Source organism: Pristiophorus japonicus, chromosome 12 (assembly GCF_044704955.1).
Source record: "Pristiophorus japonicus isolate sPriJap1 chromosome 12, sPriJap1.hap1, whole genome shotgun sequence".
Taxonomy (NCBI): Eukaryota; Metazoa; Chordata; class Chondrichthyes; family Pristiophoridae; genus Pristiophorus; species Pristiophorus japonicus.
The window spans coordinates 153,058,535-153,081,059 of NC_091988.1; the positions used below are offsets into that span (position 1 = coordinate 153,058,535).

Genomic DNA, 22,525 nt, shown 5'->3' on the forward strand with positions numbered 1-22,525 from the left:
TAAATTTATACCCAATTTCTGTTCCATAATTCACTCTGGAAGCAAAGTGCTAGCAGGGACATTTAGTAATGGTGTCTGTTATGGCTGCCATTTTGTTCTGACCATGCTCTAGTCCATACAAGCTAGCAGTATGATCTCCATTTTGCTGGCCTCTATGTACTTTCTTCTGATGAACAGAAAGGTCAACGGCCAAAATCTTAAAGTTGCACATCTGAGTTTAGATCTACTAGCCTTGTACAATCTTGTGCTGAAAATGTCTTCTGGTATTGCTGCCAGGCATCAAATCCATCCCAGAGTATAAATGGGGCGATGCAGAAATATGTGGCACTTTTTCCACTGGACAAAGATTGTGTTATTGCAATACAATCATCACTGTCATGTTTATTTGTTTGGGGTCATCCTCTGACAAAGTGCAGGGCTGTATATTAATGTCAATTAACTTCGTCAATACCTGTAAATATTTCTGTGAAACCAGCAAATATTCACACTATGCATTACAAATGTATGCATACATCATGATTACTTGATAGCTTAGCAAGAGTATTCTTGCTTATCCATCTCTTGACACTCCTCCACAGCTGCAAAATTCACAGCTATTTTAATTAAAGTAAAGAATAGATGCAATAAAGTGGATACTTTTTCTCATTTAGTTTATTTTCCTCTGAGACAGTCTGTAATGAATGTTCCTTGTGATTAATAATCAGCCAAATTAGTGATCTAATTTGATTACTTCATTTGCTAGCTTCTGCTGTTGACATTTGCCTGAGGCAAATCAGCCAATAAGGGCACAAGTAATTTGAGACCGATTCCGATTGGAGCTGTTTCACCAAGTGGTCCTTGAATATACATTTCGCTTTTCTTTGCTTAAGTGAAAATCTCTAAGATAATTTAAGTTATCAAAAAGGATGTGTGAGGTACAGTTCCACTGTTCACTATATGGAACAGAATAATAAATGCAAGTATAAATAACACGTTTATGATTTGCCTATAACTAGTAAACAAAGGAAGTCTTCATTACCAGTGATACTTTAGTGCTGCCTGACTGATGATCTATCAAAGTATATGTTGATCTATCTATCCCTCTGGTTGTCCAGCTATCTAGAAAAGAACACATTTCCATTTTTTGATTTATTTTTAATTTGCCAAAATAAGTACTTGCAAATCAATCCATCTAGAACCTAAATTAATTTATTTTTAGTTTTTCTTGTTTATTGCTTTGTTTACTCAATTTCAGCCCTGGCCCTGACTGTCCAATATTCTGGTTGTGCATATTTCAACCAAACAATGGATAACTTTTAAGCTCCAGTAAGATCTTTGCAATGGAGAATGCCATTTTTATTAGAAAGCAACATTGAAAGACTTAATATGTCAGAAACAATGCTTTTGCAAAGCCCAGTAAAGTGTGAAAAATGAGACAAAGGGTGAGAAATTCTCCACCGTCCCGCTTGCGGGTGGTAACCGACTCGGGGTGGGACTTCTTGCGCCTGGCGCGCAAGTCCAGCCCCAGCTGTGAAATTGCAGTTACTGCCCCTCAGAGAAAGTGTAGTGCAATCCTGCGTGCTCCACTTCCTCTTGGGGTGGGGTCCGGGGCGATACTGAGACGCGATTGTCAGCATGAGGCAGATGCTCCATGTAGCGCTGACGCGTTTGGTTAAAGGGAAACGCTACGGTACATTCTGCCGGGCCTCAGATGGCCTCCACTGGGGCACCAGGGTGACGTGGTGCCGAATCCACAGCCCGACACCCAAACCGGAGTGCCAGGCTACACGATGTCAGCCCGAACCACGCAACAGAGCAAGAAGTCAGGCCGATCAATGAGTCGACAAACAGGTAAGGTGGCGGTGCGGGGCGTGCCCGACCCCGCTTTTAGCTTCCGCCCTGTCAGCAGATGTCGGTCATGTTCGTGACCGGCGAGGCTGGCACTGACACTGCTCGCTGCATCACTCGCAGGGCATGGGCTGATTTCACCATGGCGCAGAAAGTGGTCGGCGCGTGGTGCTAAGGGGTTGCCACACATGGCGATGACATCATCACCTTTGCGCGGCGGCCCGGGGTGTGGCGCTACCGTGGCAGTGCCTCCGCTAACTCCTGCGCAAGTTTGCGGGAGCCGGTAGCACGGCCCCTCCCCCTCCCCAGGAAAAAACTGTTTTGCGCATCATTAGCGCCCCCAGAGGCACTAACGGGCATCGCAAAAAGGAGAAATTTCGACCCCAGCCACGTGTGTCGGAAGCACAAAAATCCATCTCCGTGCTTAAAAGCCTCCAACCCAAGATACTGTGTAATTCATATGTCTGTATTATTGAATACACTCTCCATGGAGGGAGACACCTCCATTACCCAAGTCCAGAGAGCTTAGGTACTGGTTGTCAAGACTAAAGGTTTATTGTCCATCAAGTGGAACCCGGAGTAATGATGAATTTAACAAGCTAAAACTGCACAGCTTACCAGCAGTGAACTGGTAAACCTCCAGCTGCTTCAGGACCAGCCTGCTACCTATTAGAATACTGGCTGTTGAGTTATTTGGATCGTCGTAAGAGGAATGCCAACTTCAAATATCCTAAATCTTTTATTTGTTCTTATGAATTTGACAGCTAAAACTACCTATCGAGCTATCCCTTTATTCTTTTCTATGTATGGAACAGTTTTCTTACTTTTGTTATCCAATTCTGTCCATCAGGTGCTCCTAGGTAGGGTGAAATATGGTCAAATGCAAAGCAAAGTTTCCTTTTACTGGTCACAAAATGTACTTGAACAACTACCTCAGAGGAGAATCTTCTGTTGTATCAGTGTGCTTTCTTTCTATTTCCACACCACACATCCTTCTGAATTTTCTGACAGAAATTGGAAGTTCAGTGGCTGATTATTGAGCACTTTTGTTCTGCGAGATTGCATTCACTCGGAAATGGATTACCAAAACTCATTTCTATCAGAACTAAGAGAGGGTGAGTGCTGGACTGTTTCAAATTCAGGTTTTAGAACTGAAAATAAGTATTAACCTAGTATGCCACCCAATGGTCCCTGGTTCACTACCTACTTATCTGACTTTAGTTCTGTAGAGTGCTTCCATCACTATGGATTTGAGTTTTTAGCAGGAATGCCATTTTTGTGCAGGTTTTCTAGAAAACTACACAAGAAATATCTTGATGACCAATATTTTAGATTATGCTCTATTTACCCCAGGAAGAGTGAGTGGCAGAAATTCCATGAATAAATGAGGGGAGAAAGGATTGAGAAAAGAAAACTTTAAAATCCCTTGAAACCATAAGACGAAAAACAAAAAAGGCAAGAAACAGTAAACAGATGGAAGACAAAGAATATGAAAAGAAGTAGTAATATATTTTACGCCAGTATTACTCACCTCTGCAAGGCCCGAAGCTTCAAAGATAGTGCAAATCCCTTCAGCAGTGGTGTTCTTTGCTTCCTTTCTAAGATTCCACAATTAATTAGCAACAGCATGAGTTCCAAGTGGCACAGGAATTGATTGTGTAGTTGTGAAAAGGTTCACCCTTCTTTTGTTGCTCAATTATGTTGTTCAACATTGCTGGGAACTTTAGATCTCAAACTGGTTACTGTTGTGAGCTCGATATTGGCCGTGTGACAAAGAATGATTGTCAAATCAGACCACTTGAGGGCCTCTGTGTTACAAGTGATTGTGGCAAGGTGTTTGCTACAAGAAGGATATTACTGAAGGGTGTTCATGTTCGCTGGCTCATTGCCTATTTCTCTTCCCTTAATTCAGTGAGGGCAACTATTCAATGCTTCCATCTCTTTGGGTTTGCATTGTCAGAATGAGTGCCATTTTTGTTTATTTTTTCCAGAAAAGGTTTTTGATAGCTATTTGATTGGATTGTAAGACAGGGTCTGTGAATGCTGGAAGGGAACACATTAGGGCAGAGATGTGGCCATGACATTCTTGGCTTTGTTCCAAAGGCATAAGCTAAACTAGAACCTACTAGCTGCCTGTCCTTTTGTGCTGTGGAATTCTATGATCCTATGCTATTTATTGGTATGCTTGCATATAAAAATATACAAGAAAAAACAGATAAAAATCTAGGAATAACAAGGGGAAGAAGTATGTTGTGCAGGAACTATCTTATAATACCAGAGTGCTGACTACCTCGAAGTGTCTGCATTTAATAATCACACCGCAATAGCAGACTGTAATTAGAGATATGCAAACCAAATGGAACGAAGTGTAACTATACTGAAGTGTCAACAACTCCTGCTTTAATGCAGTTTCCTTCAATTATAAGCCTGACATTGATTACTAAAATTATTCAGTAGTTGGACATAGTTAAAATTGGAGTCATTTGAATTTGGCTATGCAGCATTCTATTGATTGACAAAATCTCTTTCAGTGATAACTGTGGACAGCTGGAGTGAAACTTTCCCCTTTTAACCATGAAATAAACTGCCAAAGCTTAAACCATAGTTACAGTTGATTCCATTTAATAATATATTTTGGACTATGCTGTCGTGTGATTAGAAAATCATACATCAAGTGGGAACTCCAACGATAATCAGATGTAGTTATAATGGACTCCATTTGATTGTGTGTTTCTGGCTGCGAAGCCTATTATTTCTACATGATTACAAAATCACATATCAAATGGGATCTGTGGATACTTAGATATCATCACCTCCCCGTTTGAACTCAGAACAAGTAAAAAGGACAATTCTGTGCTCTCGTACTGATGGAATACAGAAATACTTGTACTGACTGCAGGGCTATGACGCTAGAATGTTTCCTGAAACGATGCAGAAATGATTAAGCGTGTGCTAATGGGCCAGATTTTGCTGACAAATTAATGGTGAGGCTAATGGTGCTCACCGTTTTTTATGGGAAAATGGTACAGCAACTTCAGGCGAGGAGCAGATGTGCAGTTAAATGTGAATATCTGAAGGTTGCTGTCCAGGTGGCGCCGTTCTGCCATTAACTTAAAGTAAACAACATCTCGCTGTCTGCCTCACAATTGAGGCGCATTGAATGACGTGAAGGTATTATAGTTACGAACTAAACATGCCACAGCAAGTTAAGTCTTGTCATTACAAGCATAAGTACCCTTTTATCGATGTAATTGTTAATTACTGCTAACTAACCTCTCTGGCACTGAAAATTAACTATTTCAAGTGTGGAGTCTCATTCCTTCAGGTATTAATTGTTGGAGATTTAAAAAAATATCAAATTTAACGTTTTTAATTTTTTTTAACTTCACTTTTGTTTCTATTTTCTCTCTCAAACTTCTTTCCATCTCTTGATTTCTCTGTACATGATTTGACATTGAATTCACCCACTTTATTTTGCATTTTCTTTCTATCCTTTGCTGTTTATTTCTCCATCCTTAAATCTCATTGCTCTTGGAGATGCACAGCTGCTTGCCCTGTTCACTCAGGTCCCAGATGCTCGGTTTCCCTCGCTGTGACGTTATCAGCTCGAACTCCCAGCAAGTTGCGCACAAAACAAATTTAAAAACCTAAATGTGCGCGAGTAAGTCTCACTAAACATTAGATGCTCTGCTACAACAAAATCTGGGCCAATAAATTCTAAAACAAAGACTGATGGCATTACATCATTGAGCTTACATTTATGATCTGAAAGGCAGTAGATTTTCAATTATAGTCTGGCTAATGGTTATATTGTAAGAAGTGAGAGGTGCCTTAGACCAGGTTAAAACTGGGGCTTTATATGGGTAACAAGTAATAGAGCACAAACTAAAGTGTAAAAAAAAATGCAGATGCTTGAAATCTGAAACAAAAATAGAAAATGTTGGAAACACTTGCTTAGCTGGTTAGGCAGCATCTGTGGAGAAAACAGAGGAGTTAAGGTATAGGTGTGGTTTCTTTGTCAAAACCGAAGTCAAATTGTAACAGAGTGTTGCCTCTTATAATTGACACAGACATCAATTTGTGGGGAATAGTGAAAATTACTTTATCACATGGAGAATCTTAGCTATGAGGACAGATTGGATAGGTTGGGTTTGTTCTCATTGGAACAGAGGAGGCTGAGGGGAGACCTCATTGAGGTGTATAAAATTTTGAGGGGCCTGGATATAGTGGATAGCAAGGGCCTATTTACCTTGGTGGAAGGGTCAATTACGAGGGGGTATAGGTTTAGAGTGGTTGGTGGAAGGTTCAGAAGGGATTTGAGGGGAAGCTTCTTCACGCAGAGGGTTGTGGGGATCTGGAACTCATTCCCTGAAAGTATGGTGGCGGAGGCAGAAACCCTCACCACATTTAAAAGGTGCTTGGATGGGCACTTGAAGCGCCGTAACCTGCAGGATTACGGACCTGAAGCTGGTAAGTGGGATTAGACTGGATAATCTCTTGTTGGTTGGCGCAGACACGATGGTAAGTACTTCAGGAAATCTATTATGGCCAGAGTGATCTCCTGGACTAGTTTCGATCGCCTGGATGGGTCGGGGAGGAATTTTCCCAGATTTGTTCCCCAATTGGCCTGCATTTTTACCTGTTTTTTTTGCCTCTCCCAAGAGATCACATGGCTCCAAGTGGGGTGGAATGTAAAATGTAAAAGGTTGACGGGTGGCAAATGAAAGAGGTACGCCACCAATCTGGGCGGCAGCGGGCGGGAGGTCGCATTCTCGGCGGCAGAGGCTCTTGCCGCCCAAGTGCCGCTGAGAATGGAGTCGGGCCCACGGAGGGTCGAAGACCGGAAATAAAAACAACAGCAAAAATGTTTTTAAAGTATCCGAAGATCTTCGGAGGACCTCATCCAGGTAAGTCGCTGTTGAAAAAAAGTATTAAAATGTTCACTTACTTTTTTTTTAGGTTCTTCATTCTCACCGTGGGGGACAGACCAGCCTCCAGCAAGCGGTCCTCCCCCGTTCTGCCGCCAAGTCCCGCCGACTCTTGCCCACAGGAATCTGGGAGCTCAGTTGCGCCACTCGGCCGTCCGCTGATGTCAGTGGGCGGTTCCCTGCGGCTCTCCCATCCCGCCCGCTCCAGGTCACCCCAAAAGTGGCATTGGGCGGATCTTCAGGAGGAATATCGGCGGGAGTGAGCGGCAGTCAGCGGCAGCAGTCACTGAGGTGCTGAAAATCGGCCCCTATGTTTCTATGTGATATCTCTTCAGCCAGTCATTTTGTTCAAGAGTATACTAATATGAACTAAAGTTTTAAATGGTTTTAAGATCTGTCAGAATAGACATAGTTGCTTGCCTTGTTCACTCAGCTCCTAGATGCCTGGTTTCCCTCGCTGTCACGCTATCAGCTTTCACTCCCAGCAAGTTGCAGCACAAAAAAATGTTAAAATCTAAATGTGCACGCGCATGGACCCTTCATCAGAATTGGAAGATGTAACAGATGAACAGAACTTAAAAAGGAATGTAACAAAGGACAAGGGGAAGGACAACCAAAAATCCAATCATGCACAGAATTAGAATGACCTGTACAGTGCTTAAGTGGAGAACAGGAGATGGTTACATGGCATTAGCACGAGACAACAAGAACCATAATGAAGAAATTAAAGAAATAAGAAAGCACATATGAGACATAGGGATTATGTGATTAGCTCAAGACAGGTAGAAAGAAAGAAGAACTTGCATTTATATCCTGCTTTTCACAACCTTACGATGTTCCAAAGCACTTTTCAGGCAACAAAGTACTTTATTTGCAGGTCCAAGGTAGGCGATGTCGGTGGCGGGTCACGGCCCAGCTGCAGGCTCCTTCCCACTCTGGAAAATTAATTTGCCGTAATGAGGCTTGTTAAGCCCACCTAACGTGCTTGCTGGCCCAATTGGAAGGAGCGGGTCTGGTTACACCATTTATGACACGAGTTGAGCCCGTTTCCTTAAAGGGACCATGGCCACCTTACTTTTGACATTTGTGCTGTCAGTGTTCTACAGCATTGGAGTGCTGCAAGCACAGACAATTACTGCACAGAGGGCAGGGCTGCACCCAGGGTCTCCCATGACTCTCTCTATATGTCTATGGAGGGAGTCACAGCATGCAGGGATGTCCTCTTTCCTTTCCATGAGCAGGAGAGACCTCCTCAGGAGACCAACACAGACTGGTTGCACATTGCAGAGGTCACAAGCAGGGATGTTGTCAGGAGGACCTGGGTGCAGTGGCTCAAACCTAATGCTCTCATAAGATTGCGAAATGTTAGTACAAAGCTACACTCGCTTTCATCCTCCTGTGCCTCTCATCACATCCTCATCACTCTGCCTTCCCTACCCTGCACATCCTAACTCGTACCAACTTACCTTGCACCTCAACCCATCCCTCTCTCTCTTACATTATCACATCCCCATCTCACTAGCCACCCCTCACACTGACCCTCATCTCGTGCAATCATACCAACTAACAACACACAAGGGTAGGCACTTGGGTGTTTTATCCAAAGGTCATGTAAAGTTTCTGTTAAAGTGCTGTCAAACATTTAAACTTTCATCTTCAACACTTTGTGTTCTTGGACAGATCTGTGTGCACCTTTGGAAGTGGCTTAGTGAGTTGCAGTGAATGGTGAGACATGACGGTACCCCCCACAATGGTGATGAGTGTGAAAGGAATGACTTAGACATTGTAGGGGTGCTTTATGGTGTTGCTGTGGGTGATACCAACCTGGCGCATCATGTGGCAGCCAGGGTGTACAGCGTCAAGTGAAGTAACTCTGGCCATAGTGAGGCCATCCCTGGCATCCCAGGCTGCAATATGCTCGGGTGCTGATGGCCTCTGTCCTCTGGTGGTGTTTTTGGTGTGCCTGGTGCTGCTGGTGTTGGGGTTAATCATGGTGGGATTCTGAGGACCAAGGTGAGACAGTATAAAGGGCACCCATGTTGATGGAATAGATGGCAGGTGAAGTAGAGATGACAAGCATTCTGCCAATGGTGAAAGAGTTCTTCCAATGAGGTGAGAGTGAATGGAAAGTGGAACGCCTGCAGAATCTGAGTTGGAAATGGACTGAGAAACAGCTTGTGGTTGAGGAAAGAGAAGATCTGTCATGTGGGAGCTTTTACTGTACATTTGAAGCTGTCAAGTAATCCACTGAAGTAATGGCCGCTGAACTCCCTCCTCACGTTGATAGCCGAGGTCCCCGAACAGTGTTGTTCCTATGGTCATGCAGTTAAAGTCAAAAGGTAAGTTAATAAAGCCTGTTGAGCATCCGTCAACTAGACGCTAATGATTTTAATTGGGTTGCCTGCCGCTGCCGGTCGAGTCTGCTCACCGTTGAAAGGCGGGTTCCTGACCCGCTGTCAAAAAAAAACATTTTCCCACCCGACCCGCCACGGATCCCGTCTACTGACACCCCGCAAAATCTTGGCTGTAGTCACTGTTGTAATGTAGGAAAGATAGAGAGGGAAGCATGCAAAATGATAGGCTTACAGTACATACTGCCTTGACCTACTTAGTGTTACCAGCACTTCTGTTTATTCTGTTTTTGTTTAACAATTTCTCCCATCCAATTGTCCTTCTTTAAGTCCAAAGCTGTAGGGGGTAATTTTCGCTATCATTGGGCGCCCAGCAATTTTTTTGGAGTAATCGATATTTTGAAATTTTCCACCAAGTTTTGACGCCAGCACCGACTGTCAACGCCAGATTCTTTGGCACCAGATATTTTGTCCCTGGACTGCGTTTAAAAGGGATTCCGTGCGGTTTCTGGCCATTTAAGCCAGTTTCCACAACAACAATCTTTTTCAAAATGGCACCGTTCTTAAAAAAAAATCCCTACCTTAACTTAAGGAAATCTGCGCTGAGGCCTACTGCAATCCCGGGCTGAATGGCCTCCCCTCTCCCGGCCCGCTGCAAAATGTAACTTCACTCCTCGCAGGGCGGTGGGAATTGGTAGGGTAAATATTATTAGCACAGACTTAGAGCTGGTGCCTGGAGAAATTGTTCTAGTTTCAATTCAAATACCTGGATTGAAGTAAAAACATGTGCGTGTGCGTGTGTGTGTGTGGGGCAGGGGGTGTTCCACAAAAACTCCCTAGCCTGTGTAAAGAAACCTCTGTTTCTTCCATAATTCTCCCCATTATGTGTCGCTGCATCAATTTTAATATGTCCTTACCACACAGCATAAATGCACATGAGGCCCATACTTGAGAGAAGGTCACTCAGTGACCAGTAACCTTTTATAGCCAGCACTGAAGTGATGAAGGTGGGGGGAGCTTCCCCTTTTATACCTGAAAGTTCAGGTTAGGAGAGTCTCCCACAAGTTCAACACCTAATGGTCAATGTTCTCACGGTGTACAACTTAGGTCAATTTATACATGTGTTACAATGACAATTAAATACATGACAGATTTTGTTTTAGCAGAACAAGAGATGGGTGATTCTTTGGCGCTGAAGCCGTGTTCAGCTTATATAAGGCACGCTATGTAATTGCCCTCTCACAACCTGGCATCAGACTTAAACCTATAAACCAAAACATTCTTATTCACTCACTCCTGGTTAACGAAAAAGAAATCCTGACCTCCCTGGTCATTTTCTGGACAGTTATTCCGGTGAAAGCTCTAATGAGCTTTGATTGCCATTATCAGCGAGTCAGTGTGTAGCTAAGGCCACACTTCCACACACTACATGCTTTTTTTATTAGCCGCAATATCATAATGAGGAATTACAAATACTAACTGAATTCACTTCTTAAAAAAACATCCTCGTCTAACTCCCTGGAGGGAGAGAATTGTTCTGGTCGCTGCGTGTTATATTCCGGTGTATTTGAGTTCCTTTTTTTCCAGCGCATGCGCAGAGATTTTTCGGCGCACACTTCAAGCTGCGCCCCAGAATTGCCTTCGGTTAGTGCAGCACTAAAAATAACTTTTGTTTTGTGGAAACTACTGTCTTTTTCTTTGGCACAAACTGGGGGGAAACATATGTTATTATACGTAGACGCCAAAAATCGTGACGGTGTAAAATAGTACTTTGTTAACTTTTTTCTGCTTTTGAAGCCTGATGGTGAATTCACTCATATTATGGTAGGTATTCTCAAGATGCTTCCTCATTGTCAGATTGCTAACTATTTGTTGTTTAGAATTAAACCAATTGCCTGCTGCTTTAGAAAAGTACCTGGAATGCTTTCAATAAATCTATCCCCTTTTCTATTTGCAGTGCTGTTTCTCTCCAAATCTATATTACATTTAAAACAGCCCATTATTACCACATATTTCTTAGAATAGAGCTTCCTGATTTGCATGTGCATGCATTCCTTCTCAATCACCAAAGTCAGGACGTCGATAGTGTCTTCTATGATTTTGTGTATAGGTAGTGAATGGTGACACAGTGGTCAGAGAATCCCACGGCCGAGCTTAATCGGGGTGCGGGGGAGTTGTGTGGAGGTGTTCATGACCGTGAAGTGTGGGTGGAGGGGAGCCCGGGGTGGCAGTGACCCAGATTATTTCTGTGGTGCGGGAGAACCACACATGCTCCTCTTGGCTGCACAAAATCGCTTCTCGGCCTTTTGGCTAAGATCATGCGTAACTGACCTGACAGGGGAGTAACCATGACCCCAAAGTGGTTCTCCCTGGATCAAGAAGGTGGTTCTCCTATGCTTTTTGGAAATAGGAGGTGGGTGGGGTGGATTGACCCATCCACCTCCATGGAGGTGTGTGGGGGGCCTGACCCATCCACCTCCATGGCACGAACCTGGTATTGCAGTACTTCCAGGAACGGTGCAGTGGCTCTAGGCCTTTTGGCTAAGAGCATTGGCGCAGAGTGATCCTTGATGTGTGCAAGGTGACCTCTGGCGTTTGTGATTTGACAAAGAATTGGAAAGATTGGCAACGAAAAATTAAAAAAAATAAAAAAATTTATAGCTTTCCTTTTTTGGTCCTATTCGGCTTGTACCAGCAGTAATGCTGGTCAGAGTGTCTGCAGTTTCTGCTCCACCCAGTAGTCTCCCAAAATGGCAATCACAGTCCTATGTACTTCATAGACCCTGATTTGCACATTAAAAGGGTCTACGACCAGAAACAGACAGGCACTTGAGTCATGCAGGAGATGATCATGGTGGGTGATTTTGAGGCTCTGGAAAGGGTGCAGAAGAGGGCCACTAGACTAATTTCAAGTCTTAAAGCATCTTAATTATCAAGATAGGCTAAAAGAGTTGGGACTCTTTACCTTAGAGCAGCGTAGATTTAGGGGGGATACGATTGAGGTTTATAAGATAATGAAAGGAATAGAGGAATAGACAGTGTTGCAGCTGACCGTTTACTTTAACTAAATAGGTTAGGCAGGACCAGGGGGCACAAATTTAAATTGTATAAGGCTAGATCTAGGTTAGATGTCAGGAGAATAGTAGACCTCTGGAACAAGCTGCCCTCTCATCTGGTGGATGCAGACTCACTGAATTCTTTCAAGCAACAGCTGGATTTGTTTCTGGCTGCGGCGGACATTAATTCTTGCAGAAAGTAAGTACTGCATGGAATTTAATGGCCAGAGTAATCTCCTGGATTAGTTTCAATCGCCTAGATGGGTCGGAGAGAAATTTCCCAGAATTTTTTTCCCCAATTGGCCTGTTTTTTTAATCTGTTTTTTTGCCTCTCCCAGGAGATCACATGGTTTTGGGTATAAGTTGTGATACACAAGGTATCGCAATTGGGTGGGACAGGCTCGATGGGCCAGATGGTCTTTACCTGTCCGTCATTGTTCGTATGACTACTTTACAAATGCCGGTGGTCAGAGCGGCTTTAACCAGGCTGTAAGTCCATCATTGACATTTTGAGGCTGTAAATGCCTCGTTAACACCAACTTCGCCAAGTTAAAATCAGCCCAAGTCTCCTGCAATTTTTAATTACTGTGTAATAAAGCAGCTAATGAACCAAACAAAATTACGCCTCGCCAAGGGATAACTCGGTCCGCCTTTGGAAATACTAATAGAATAGATGTGCTTAAGATGTGGTCTCTCTCACAAGGGGGTTTCATTGTTAGATTTCTCGGACATGCTACCATGCCAACAGGTACAGGGCAGTGGGAGTTAATTTCAGTAATAAAAAGGCTAGGAACAAGACAGCTTAGGGGAGCGACTACCACCACCGAACCCAAGTAGATACCTGCAGCAATCCTGAATTTGTCAAAGCAGCATTAAAGTGAAGGGATTCAACCCTGTATGTGGATAAAATACTGGCGATTTCTGTGTTTGGATAAGTGCACATGCAATTCAAAGATCAATAGGGCCGCATACGAAGCAAAAATGCCCCTGCAGTAATTAAGTGAAAAATGTCACGCGGAGATTTATTTTATTCTTTATTGAACTGAAGCTTTTATACTGTGCTGTAATTTATTGATAAATTGATTAATTCACTTACACACTGGAGTAATGACTAATGCAGATTGATGAACATCCCTCCACCATTCAACTGGGACTGGTGGTGATTAATTGCAATCCATATTTATTTTAGCACAGTAAACAACTTCATATAAATGGATAGTAAATATATGTGATGTCCAGATGTTATCCTTTTCTAGACCATTTTTGCATCTGCAATTTGTAGAACTGAATGAACAATGACAGAGAAATCAATGTGCACTTTTTATTTGATTGATTGTAGTTTAGTTTGTTGGTGTTCGTGCTCATTGAGGTGAGAAATTATAGTGCTGACAAGTGGAGTGCCGTCTATATCCAGTGACGTTATAAAGCAATCTCAGGCTGGGAATTTCAGCAGCTTACTATAATGCCGAGGTCTAACAATGCACATGAATTTTAGAATAAGACTTGGGGCCGAAATTGCCCTCAGTGAGCACTTCGAATTACCTGGAAATTTACCGCCTGGCGGGAGACGGAGGGAAGAGCCGGAAAATTCATCTCTTTAACTTTGACACCACCTCCCAGGACTTTGGGGTGCTGTTGGAGGTGGTATTGGGGTGGGATTACGTCAGGAGCAGGGCAGTGAAGATGCCAGCGCGATGCAGATGTGCCGTGTCGCGCTGACGTGTCGCAATGTCCCTCCCCTTCACTTAAAAGGGAGTGATGCTGCGAGGCCTAGTGAGACCTTCGTGGAGCCCACTGGGCCACCAGGAGGGGTTCGGCCAGGCTTGCATCCCGGCACCCAAGAGGGGGTGATGGGCTGCTTGGCGGCCAGGCCAAACCAGGGGCTGACTCAGGAGTCAGCTGTCAATTAAAACAAAATGGCGGTGCGGTAATCTGCCCTCCTCTTTAAGGGTGGCTGCTCCGCCCAGCCACTGCGAAGTTATTGGGAGCACCAACCATGCTCTCATGGGGCAATTTTCCCTGAGGGGTGGAAAAGGGGTCACCGGTGGGTGGTAAGGGGTCGGTACGCGGCTGATATTGGGTCGGTGTGCCGGGCGGACTGGAAAGACGGGGCACAGGAAACCCGTTTCTGCCACCCCTGGCCTGGGGGCCTGCTGCTTGCCCCTGGTCAGAATTGCCTTACCGATCTGTTACCACCACTAATGGGCCTTTTTCTGAAGAGCAATTTCCCTATCCCTTGATGTTTCCATTCATAATTTACTACCCTCATAGTTCAATTACAACTTTTGCCAAATGTAGTGTATGGTTGTACTGATTTTGTAACAAACCCACAATGCAAGAACAGTTGCACCCCTATTTCAGATGAATTTTAATCCCCTTTCAGTGTTAGGTCTACTTGTCGAGACCTAAGGTAAAAAGGAGGCAATGACATTGCCAGGTTTTGTGATCTTTTGACTATTTTTCTACAGATAGGATTTGGACAAAGCGTTTTTGTAAATGTGTTTTAAAGCACTGTGTATTCATGCAAGTTAAAAAGAGGGTCTGAGGCAATAGGTAGTTAAGATGTCAATGAGCTAACTTTCATGTTGTTTGCTCATTGACTGTAAATAATCAATTTCTTACCTTGTGTCTGTAATTGCTAAACACCTCACATTCTTTGAACCCTTTTCATAATTGAGAGATGTTACATAGAATCATGGGGCTCAATTTTCCCCAGTGATTAGCACCGTTTTTTTTGCGTGCGCCACTTTTTTTCACCTAAATTTAAAAACCCCAAGTTTCCCCAAAGATTGTGCGCCAGCTTAACTCAGTTAGTTACGATTTTTTAGGTTCTTTTTTTTTTGCGTCAGTTTTCCACAATTATGCAAGTTTGGCCAACTTACAATTCTCCGAGGATGGTGTATGTGACCGCCCCCAGAAAACTTTCTGGGCACTTAAGAAAAACCAGCGCACATCAAAAAATCGGCGCAGAAAGACGCCATTGTTTTTAGGCGAAGTTTTGGAGGGAGTCAAGAACACACTAATATGCATCACCAAGCTTACATTTTTCCAACTGAAAACGCAGAAAATTGAAGTTTCATGCAATTCGTTATTTGGATTTTTTTTTTTAAAGTGCCACGCCACCACCGAACATCTCCAAACTGGGCTTGAGGGTCGGAGCGTCGGCTGGCAGAATTGATCGGCTTGAAAAGAAGCCCGGGGGAGAGGGGGGTCAGTTGAAGCTGAACTGAAGGCATGAGAAACTTTATACTATTTAAGTAGCATCAAATGAAACCCAGAGGGAGTGCGGAGGGTGGGGTGGGGGGTGGAAGCCGAACTGAAGGGATGACAACCCTTACACTATGACATTATGCATCAAGCAGCATCAAATCAAGCCCTGTGGGGAGGTGTAACCCGATGTAAGCAAGTCCATTGCGCATGCTCAGACCTGGGTGCGGTCCATACTTAGGGCGTTGATCTTGGGGAGAGAAACAACAAAGAAGCTTGTCCTGCCTACCATTTTGAGATTCTTGCAAAGGTACAATTTAATCAGGAGGGAAATCCTGATAATGCCATTCCTCATGCAAGCCTTCTGCATGATGGTGCTGCGGAGAAGACAATTGATTCGACGTCATCGCATGAGGAACCTCAGAGCACGTAGGATGATGGGCAGGAGGCCTTACCCACGTCGGGTATATCGAGACAGGCATTCGTACCTGCCCCTGAGTGATGCAGACTGAGTCAGAAGGCTGCGTTTCTGCAAAGAAGTTGTAACTGAGATCTGTGAGTTAGTAAAAGCAGACCTGCAACCTAGAAGCATCAGGAGGACTGCTTTGTCAGTTGAAGTGAAGGTTACAGCTGCACTTTCATTCTATGCATCTGGATCATTCCAGGCCACAACTGGGGATGTGTGCGCCATTTCTCAGCATGCAACACATATCTGCATTCTGCAGGTGACTGCTGCACTATATGCCCAGAGGAATGACTATATAAAGTTCCCCATGACCACCCAAGCAATCCATGACAGGGCTGTGAGATTCTCCAGGATGGCTTCCCAATGGTGCAGGGCTGCATTGATTGTACCCACATCACCTTTGGAGGATTTCGAGATATACAGGAACAGAAAAGTCTTCCATTCCGTGAATGTGCAGCTCGTATGTGACGACGTGCATCACATCATGTCAGTTGATGCACGACACCCTGGCAGCACCCATGATGTGTTCATCCTATGCGAGAGTGCTATATTTGCCATGTTTCTGCAGCAGTCAGAAGGGCAGAGGTGGCTACTGGGAGACAAAGGGTATGGCCTCGCCACCTGGCTCATGGCGTCCCTACGCGTAATCCAGACGGAAGCTGACCAGGAATACAACGTGTCGCACATTGCGACACGCAGCATAATAGAGAGGACCATTGCCGTCTTTAAGCAGCGTTTCCAATGCCTGGACCATTCCGGAGGTTAGTTGCAATAATCCCTTGAGATTGTCGGTCAGTTCACTTTTGTCTGCTGCATGCTGCATTACTTATCCATAATGAGGCAGCAGCAGCTGGTAGTAGAATACCCACCTAAGGTGAGAGTGGCTGATGATGAGGAAGATGCAAATGACGAGAAGGAGGAGGATGAGGAAGTTATGCAACTACTTGAACCCGGAGCACGACGCTGAGGTTGGTGGGCCTTCGTGCCCCTTTAACGATTGCTCGAGCCTTGCGCAGGCAGCTCATCCATGAATGCTTTGCTGCCTGAAGGCTCAGCAGCAATTATTCCAAATTGACCAAGTTTACTGTTTGGACCTGTTCTGTAATGTTGTGTTGTGTTAATGGAACAAATAATGGAAATGATTCTTGTTTACTTCAAAAAGTTGTGTTAATAATGGATCAAATAATTAAAATGATTCAGTCATAATTTAAAATATTTTATTGAAACATTTAACAAACATTTGTTTGTATTTAACTTTAATAAAAATATTCTTGTATCAAACTTTAAAGTTTTCAGTTAAGATCACTTACAAACTCTGAGATCACTGGGAAACTTTAAGATCACTTACAAACTTTTAAACTTGTAAATTTATATAACTTACAAAAAACGTTTAATTTGAGAACAGTTACAACAATAACAACAACAACAGCAGCAAATAAAGTGTGCACCCATCTCTACTCCGCCTTATTCTAAGAACGCCCGCTGCACTTGGTCTTGATGACTCCACCCCTGCCCACAGGCGGTGGCGCAATTTTGCTCGGATTGGTACCAAGCTTATTCTTCTGACCTTCTCGGGTAATGCGCACTTCTTGATGGCGGGTAGGGGGCAGGCGATAATGTGGAAGGCCGCCTTGTGCCTCTTCAGAAGCTGGTGTGGCGATTATAGTGGGAGTGGCAGTTGATTGGGTCAATGGACGCGGGGTCTGGGCCCATTGCATCCCTCATTGCAGCAGCTAACTCCAACATTCCCTCCCTCATATGCCCTGACAGTGTCTCAGCTACCTGTGACATGCCCACCCTCATGTTGGCCAACAGTGCGTCAACTATCTGCAAAAGTCCCTCCCTCATGTGTCCCGATAGTGTCTCAACTACCTGCAACATTCCCTCCATCATGTATGTACATGCTGTTTATAGCCACCAGATGGTATCATTGTTTGAGGCCACTGAGCAGCATGCACATGGTGCTGCTCCGGTATAAATGCCAGCCATTTTGTGAGTCAGGCACTTTGGGATGTAATAAAACAGAGCCAAGGATGTACCTTGTTCAGTTAAACAGTGCTCAATTTGTACCTTTATTGCATACATAACATGTTCACTGACAGCGCATCAGCAACCTGCGACATTCCCTCCCTCATGTTCACAGACAGCATTCCCATTTCTCGTGAGAGTGTTGTTACTTCTCCCCACAGTCCTGATACCTCATCACCCACCCCAATGATGGTATCTGTTAGCGTGAATGTTTTCTCGGAAGAATCACTCAACACTCAGAGTCGGTTCCAGTGCCAAAGCGGCCTTTTATTACACCAGTGGGGAGGAAGCCTCTGGTCTAGATCCAGGCACCTCTCTCCACTGAACAAAGAAATTCATCAATATTTATATGTTTTACAATAGTTCATTACAGTTACTCAGCCCACTTCGGCTGGACACAATCCAATCATAACGATTATAGATTACATGTAGGTTTCTTTTACCCAATAGAATTCCCCTGATACCTCAGGGGCTGTATGTTCGGTTCTTGTCAGCTCAGGCTGATTAATGACCTCGTTATGTGAGGTAGGCCCCCCCTTATCTCTGTTCCTCGGGGCTCTGCTGTGCGAAGTCCTTGATTAAGGACATTCCATACCAGGTACTATAATGGTTCGTTATAGTTATCTTGTCTCAAGCGGATGATCCAAGGCATTCCTGGTAGTGGGCCTCACTAGGTCATTGCTCGGTCAGCCTCAGTCAACAGTTCATTGCTTGACTAACTGAGTTCCCATCATGCTTGGGCATCCATTTTATATGTGGTCACTTTAAACCTATATGAGTTTAGATATATTTAGAAGGTGCCTAATGCCTACAACAATTCCCCCCTTTTGGTAAAGGGACTAATCCTAGTCCCCCTTTAACCGACCGCCCTACCTTTATTAGATATTGTGCACAGCCCGGTACTCCCTGCCTCAATGTGCTGGCCAGTCACGCGGTTTCAGGAGTCCCGGTTGCTTAGATCAAATTGACAAAGGCCAAATCCTCCTGCCCCTCTATTCGACAGGCTTGTTTAATATCCGGGGTCCGGGCATGGGTCCCTCTTCATTGCGCGTGGTGCCTGCATGCCTGGCAGGCCATTATGCCCCATGTTATTGCTAAGATCAATTGTATCCCGACCAGTATTTGTGAAATTATTCAAATCCAAGGATGGATGTTCACATTCCCCAGTCCCAGACCTTTCTCCACCAACTCTGACTTTGTAAGTCTACATCGATATCTTCTTCCAGTACTTTGATTTTAGTTTGCAGTTGGTGGTAGAGCTTTACGGATTGACCTACCCTGAGCCTCAATTCCCGTAATACTTCGGTTAGATGTGGGATAGGGACCTGATCTGGCTCGTCATAATCCTGCAAATGATCGTGGAGCTGATCGGTTACATTAATAACTTCGGACTTCCAGCGTCTAACCTGGGTGATATGCGCTTGCCCAATCGTGACAGGTCGTAGCGGCGCAAAGCAAAAGTTCGGCTGCGGTATTGGGCACTGCAGGTCATTATACTGGTATGAACGCTCTGTGGTAGAGACGCAGTATCTTCCCTTCCCTCCGTAGCCTGCCCTCGCAAAGTGCATGTGTGCGGGCACTATTTCTAGTACACATCCGTCGGTTCAGTTAAACCCGCACTCGTTTAGCTCCCCTCGGCCCACCGGGTGAGGACATACTGTGATCACCCCCCTTCGCTTGCATTCTGTTAGGGAAATCCCGGTAAGTATGTCGTTTCGGTGAACGGCGGAGGTGGTGGTCAGATAGTAACGTATGGAGACATTTTCCTGTATTACTCCGATATTCTCTAGTTGGTACAGGGGGAATGGCCCTGAATCCGGCATGGCTATAGGGATCATCAGGACTATCCCTATCCCAGTAGTCCTACCCATCTGGCAATCTGGAATCGCTGGGTATACTCGGGTCAGTCCCCTCCGAGTACAATTATCCAGTGTCCCCCTCTGGATAGCCAACTGAGCTAAATGTGAACTGTCTATCCAGTCGGGTACCTCCCCGCGTTGGATCTGGTCAAGATTGTGGCGGATCTGTCCCACCATCCACAGACCATAAGTGTGACAGAGTTGCCCCTGTCTTTGCTTTCCAGTATCTTTTTCTCTATCAATGAAGTGATTGATGGTTTTGGCGTGAGCTTCCAGGACTGAGATGCCATCCAACTGGATTTCGGCACCCTCCTTTCCTAGGTTGGCTTGGTCTTCCTGGTTTTGCTCCACCCTTTCTAATAACCCCTTCATCACCCCTCTAAGCTGTTCCACCCTCTCGTTTAACCCTTGTATGTCTATCGAGTTTACTACAGAGGTCCCTGTATTGAAGCCGGTAGCAACATCATTAACTATTCCCTTCTTTATCCTGTCCTCGGAATCTACTGGCACCCATTGCATCAGCAGCCTGCTGCACTACAACTCTACTTAATACATTGTACATTTTCCTTGACTGTTCTGTACAGTATTCCGGCATTTGGATGCCTGAAATATTGATCAGGACAGGCACAATTTCATGTTTAACATTATCATACAATAATTCCCCTTCGTTGTACATTACAATCCCATTTTCTGGCCCCTTGGTATTTATTGGACAAGACAGTTCCTCGGGCAATGTAGTGGTTCGTACGGGGCATGACGTCGGCGAAGGTGAGAAGCACACACACAGTGATATTGCAGCCGCTCCCACCTCCTCGTCGTACCCACACAGCCCCACTCCCTTTTTGCGGATGACTGATTGCTGGGACTGTCCCGGAGGCACGCAAATTATGCCGAAGGTGCATTCATCGGGCCCTTTGCCATCCCTCCGTTTAATGCAGCTGCTCCTTATACCCGTGGAGCACTGTCCACATACCCGGTTCTTATTAGGATTCACTTGTAACCATGCATTAAAATAAGTCCTGTCCTTGCTCCAGTCCTTGGCTGCTGGGATGCATATTCCATCTGTTAAATTAAGCAAGACTCCATAGTTCATGTAGTTGTTTATTTCCTGAGTGCGCTGCAATCCATTGGTATCATCCAGTGTTTGCGTGGGTCTTAAGGTTCCCAATGTTATGGGTTGAATCAGTCATCGCGGTCCCATCTCGGTAAGTTTTATCTGCAATTTTAAACAGATAGCCTGGTCGTCACCAGGTGTTAGGTTCTGGTCTACTTGTGTCGTGGTCACTCTGTGGAATCGGAGGTAAGGATTAGGTTATCCATATTCTTTATAGTTGTACCATCTCTATCACTTCATGTCCCTGTCTGGGCTGCCATTGGTTTTGTATTTGAGCCTGCTGTGCTCGAGCCTGCACGATGACCCATCTAAATATTATCCAAACTCCAATCAAGACCAATGTCACCACTATTCCTCCAAACATCCCATGCTGCTTTATTGTTAGGTTGGGTTTGTGGACTACACCTACCCCCTGTGGGGTACATTGGCTCGATTGCCATAGGTGATGGTGCTATGGCTGCGCACTGCACTATCCATCTGGTCCCGTTTTTAAAAATCTCTTCCAGCCTGTTTATCTTAACTTTTAATTCTTGACCAGCTAGTTCTGTTTTATTTTTATTCTGACTATCCCACCATTTTCTCTGTCTGTCAGGTGAGTCTTCTTTATTTTAGTAAGAAATTCAAATTAGTAAGTTCCAGTGTAAAACAGCTGTCAATGGAAAGGGTTAACTCCTTTACAGGTTTGTAAGAAGGCCTGATGTCATTACGTGACTTCGCGTAATCATCCAAATCTTTGTGCCTTCAAAACTTGCTTAGAAATTAGGAATCTGTTAGAAAACAGCAGAAATCATTAGTAAAGTGGTCATAAAAATCTTCTTATCGGGAAAGACAGCATTTTAGATTAAACTCCAAATTTTCTAAACTTCTAATTCAAGTACTTGCCAAAGATTTTTTTTTTTTAAATGAGAAACTGAAATCCAATTTTCACACAAGCTGTATACATTCCAACATTTCGTTTTTTTTTTAACGGTTCCGTTCACTGGGCAAATCTTGTGTTTTATTTCTCTCTCTGCTGAGTTCGCATAGCTTAGATCTTTTCTCCTCGGTTATTTTCAAAACCCTCCTGCTTGTTTAGACTGTTTGGGACTTTTCTTGATAAACACCGTCTATTCTGGAAATCTTTTCAAACTGCAGTGAAACTTTCTCGTAATTTAAAATCATTATCAATGTAGAGTGTCTTTTACCTCTTCCAATTTTTTTTTCCTTTTCCCAATTAAACCAATATCTTTTTCACAGCAAACATCAACTAGTATTTAGTAAGTTATGTCTTTTTCCATCGCAAACATATTTTTTTAGCACTTATTTAGTACGTTACATCTTTTTTTCAAACCTTTTAGTTTTATTTCTTTTTTTTTAAAAGAGATCAGATTTGTTTTAAATGTGTCGCATTTTGTTGTGCCTTTTCTTAACCAGTGGTACTTGAAACCTTCACAACAAAATTAATTCTTCACTGTTCCCATCCTAATTTCTGCTCCCCTTTTGTAGAATTTATATTTATTGTTGAATTACAAAATGTCAAATATGGTAATACTGTTTTTTTTTGCCTAACTTCTGTTGCAGAAGCTGATCAAAAACTTTAATCTTTTGCTCTGTAACTTCAATTTTGTGATACAGTATCTCATAAATTAATTTTTTTTTAAGCTTTAGCTTCTGATGCAGCATATGTAAAAATCTCTTTACTGAGCTAGA

At 43.9% G+C, this 22,525-nt stretch overlaps 1 protein-coding gene and 1 pseudogene across 2 annotated transcripts in view; both read left to right on the forward strand.

The window, feature by feature from the left end:
• The window catches only part of LOC139277017 (docking protein 5-like), a 474,689-nt gene that overhangs the window by 382,398 nt on the left and 69,766 nt on the right, over positions 1 to 22,525 (forward strand). The window lies entirely within an intron of this gene.
• LOC139277762 (U2 spliceosomal RNA) lies at positions 11,397 to 11,634 on the forward strand (annotated as a pseudogene).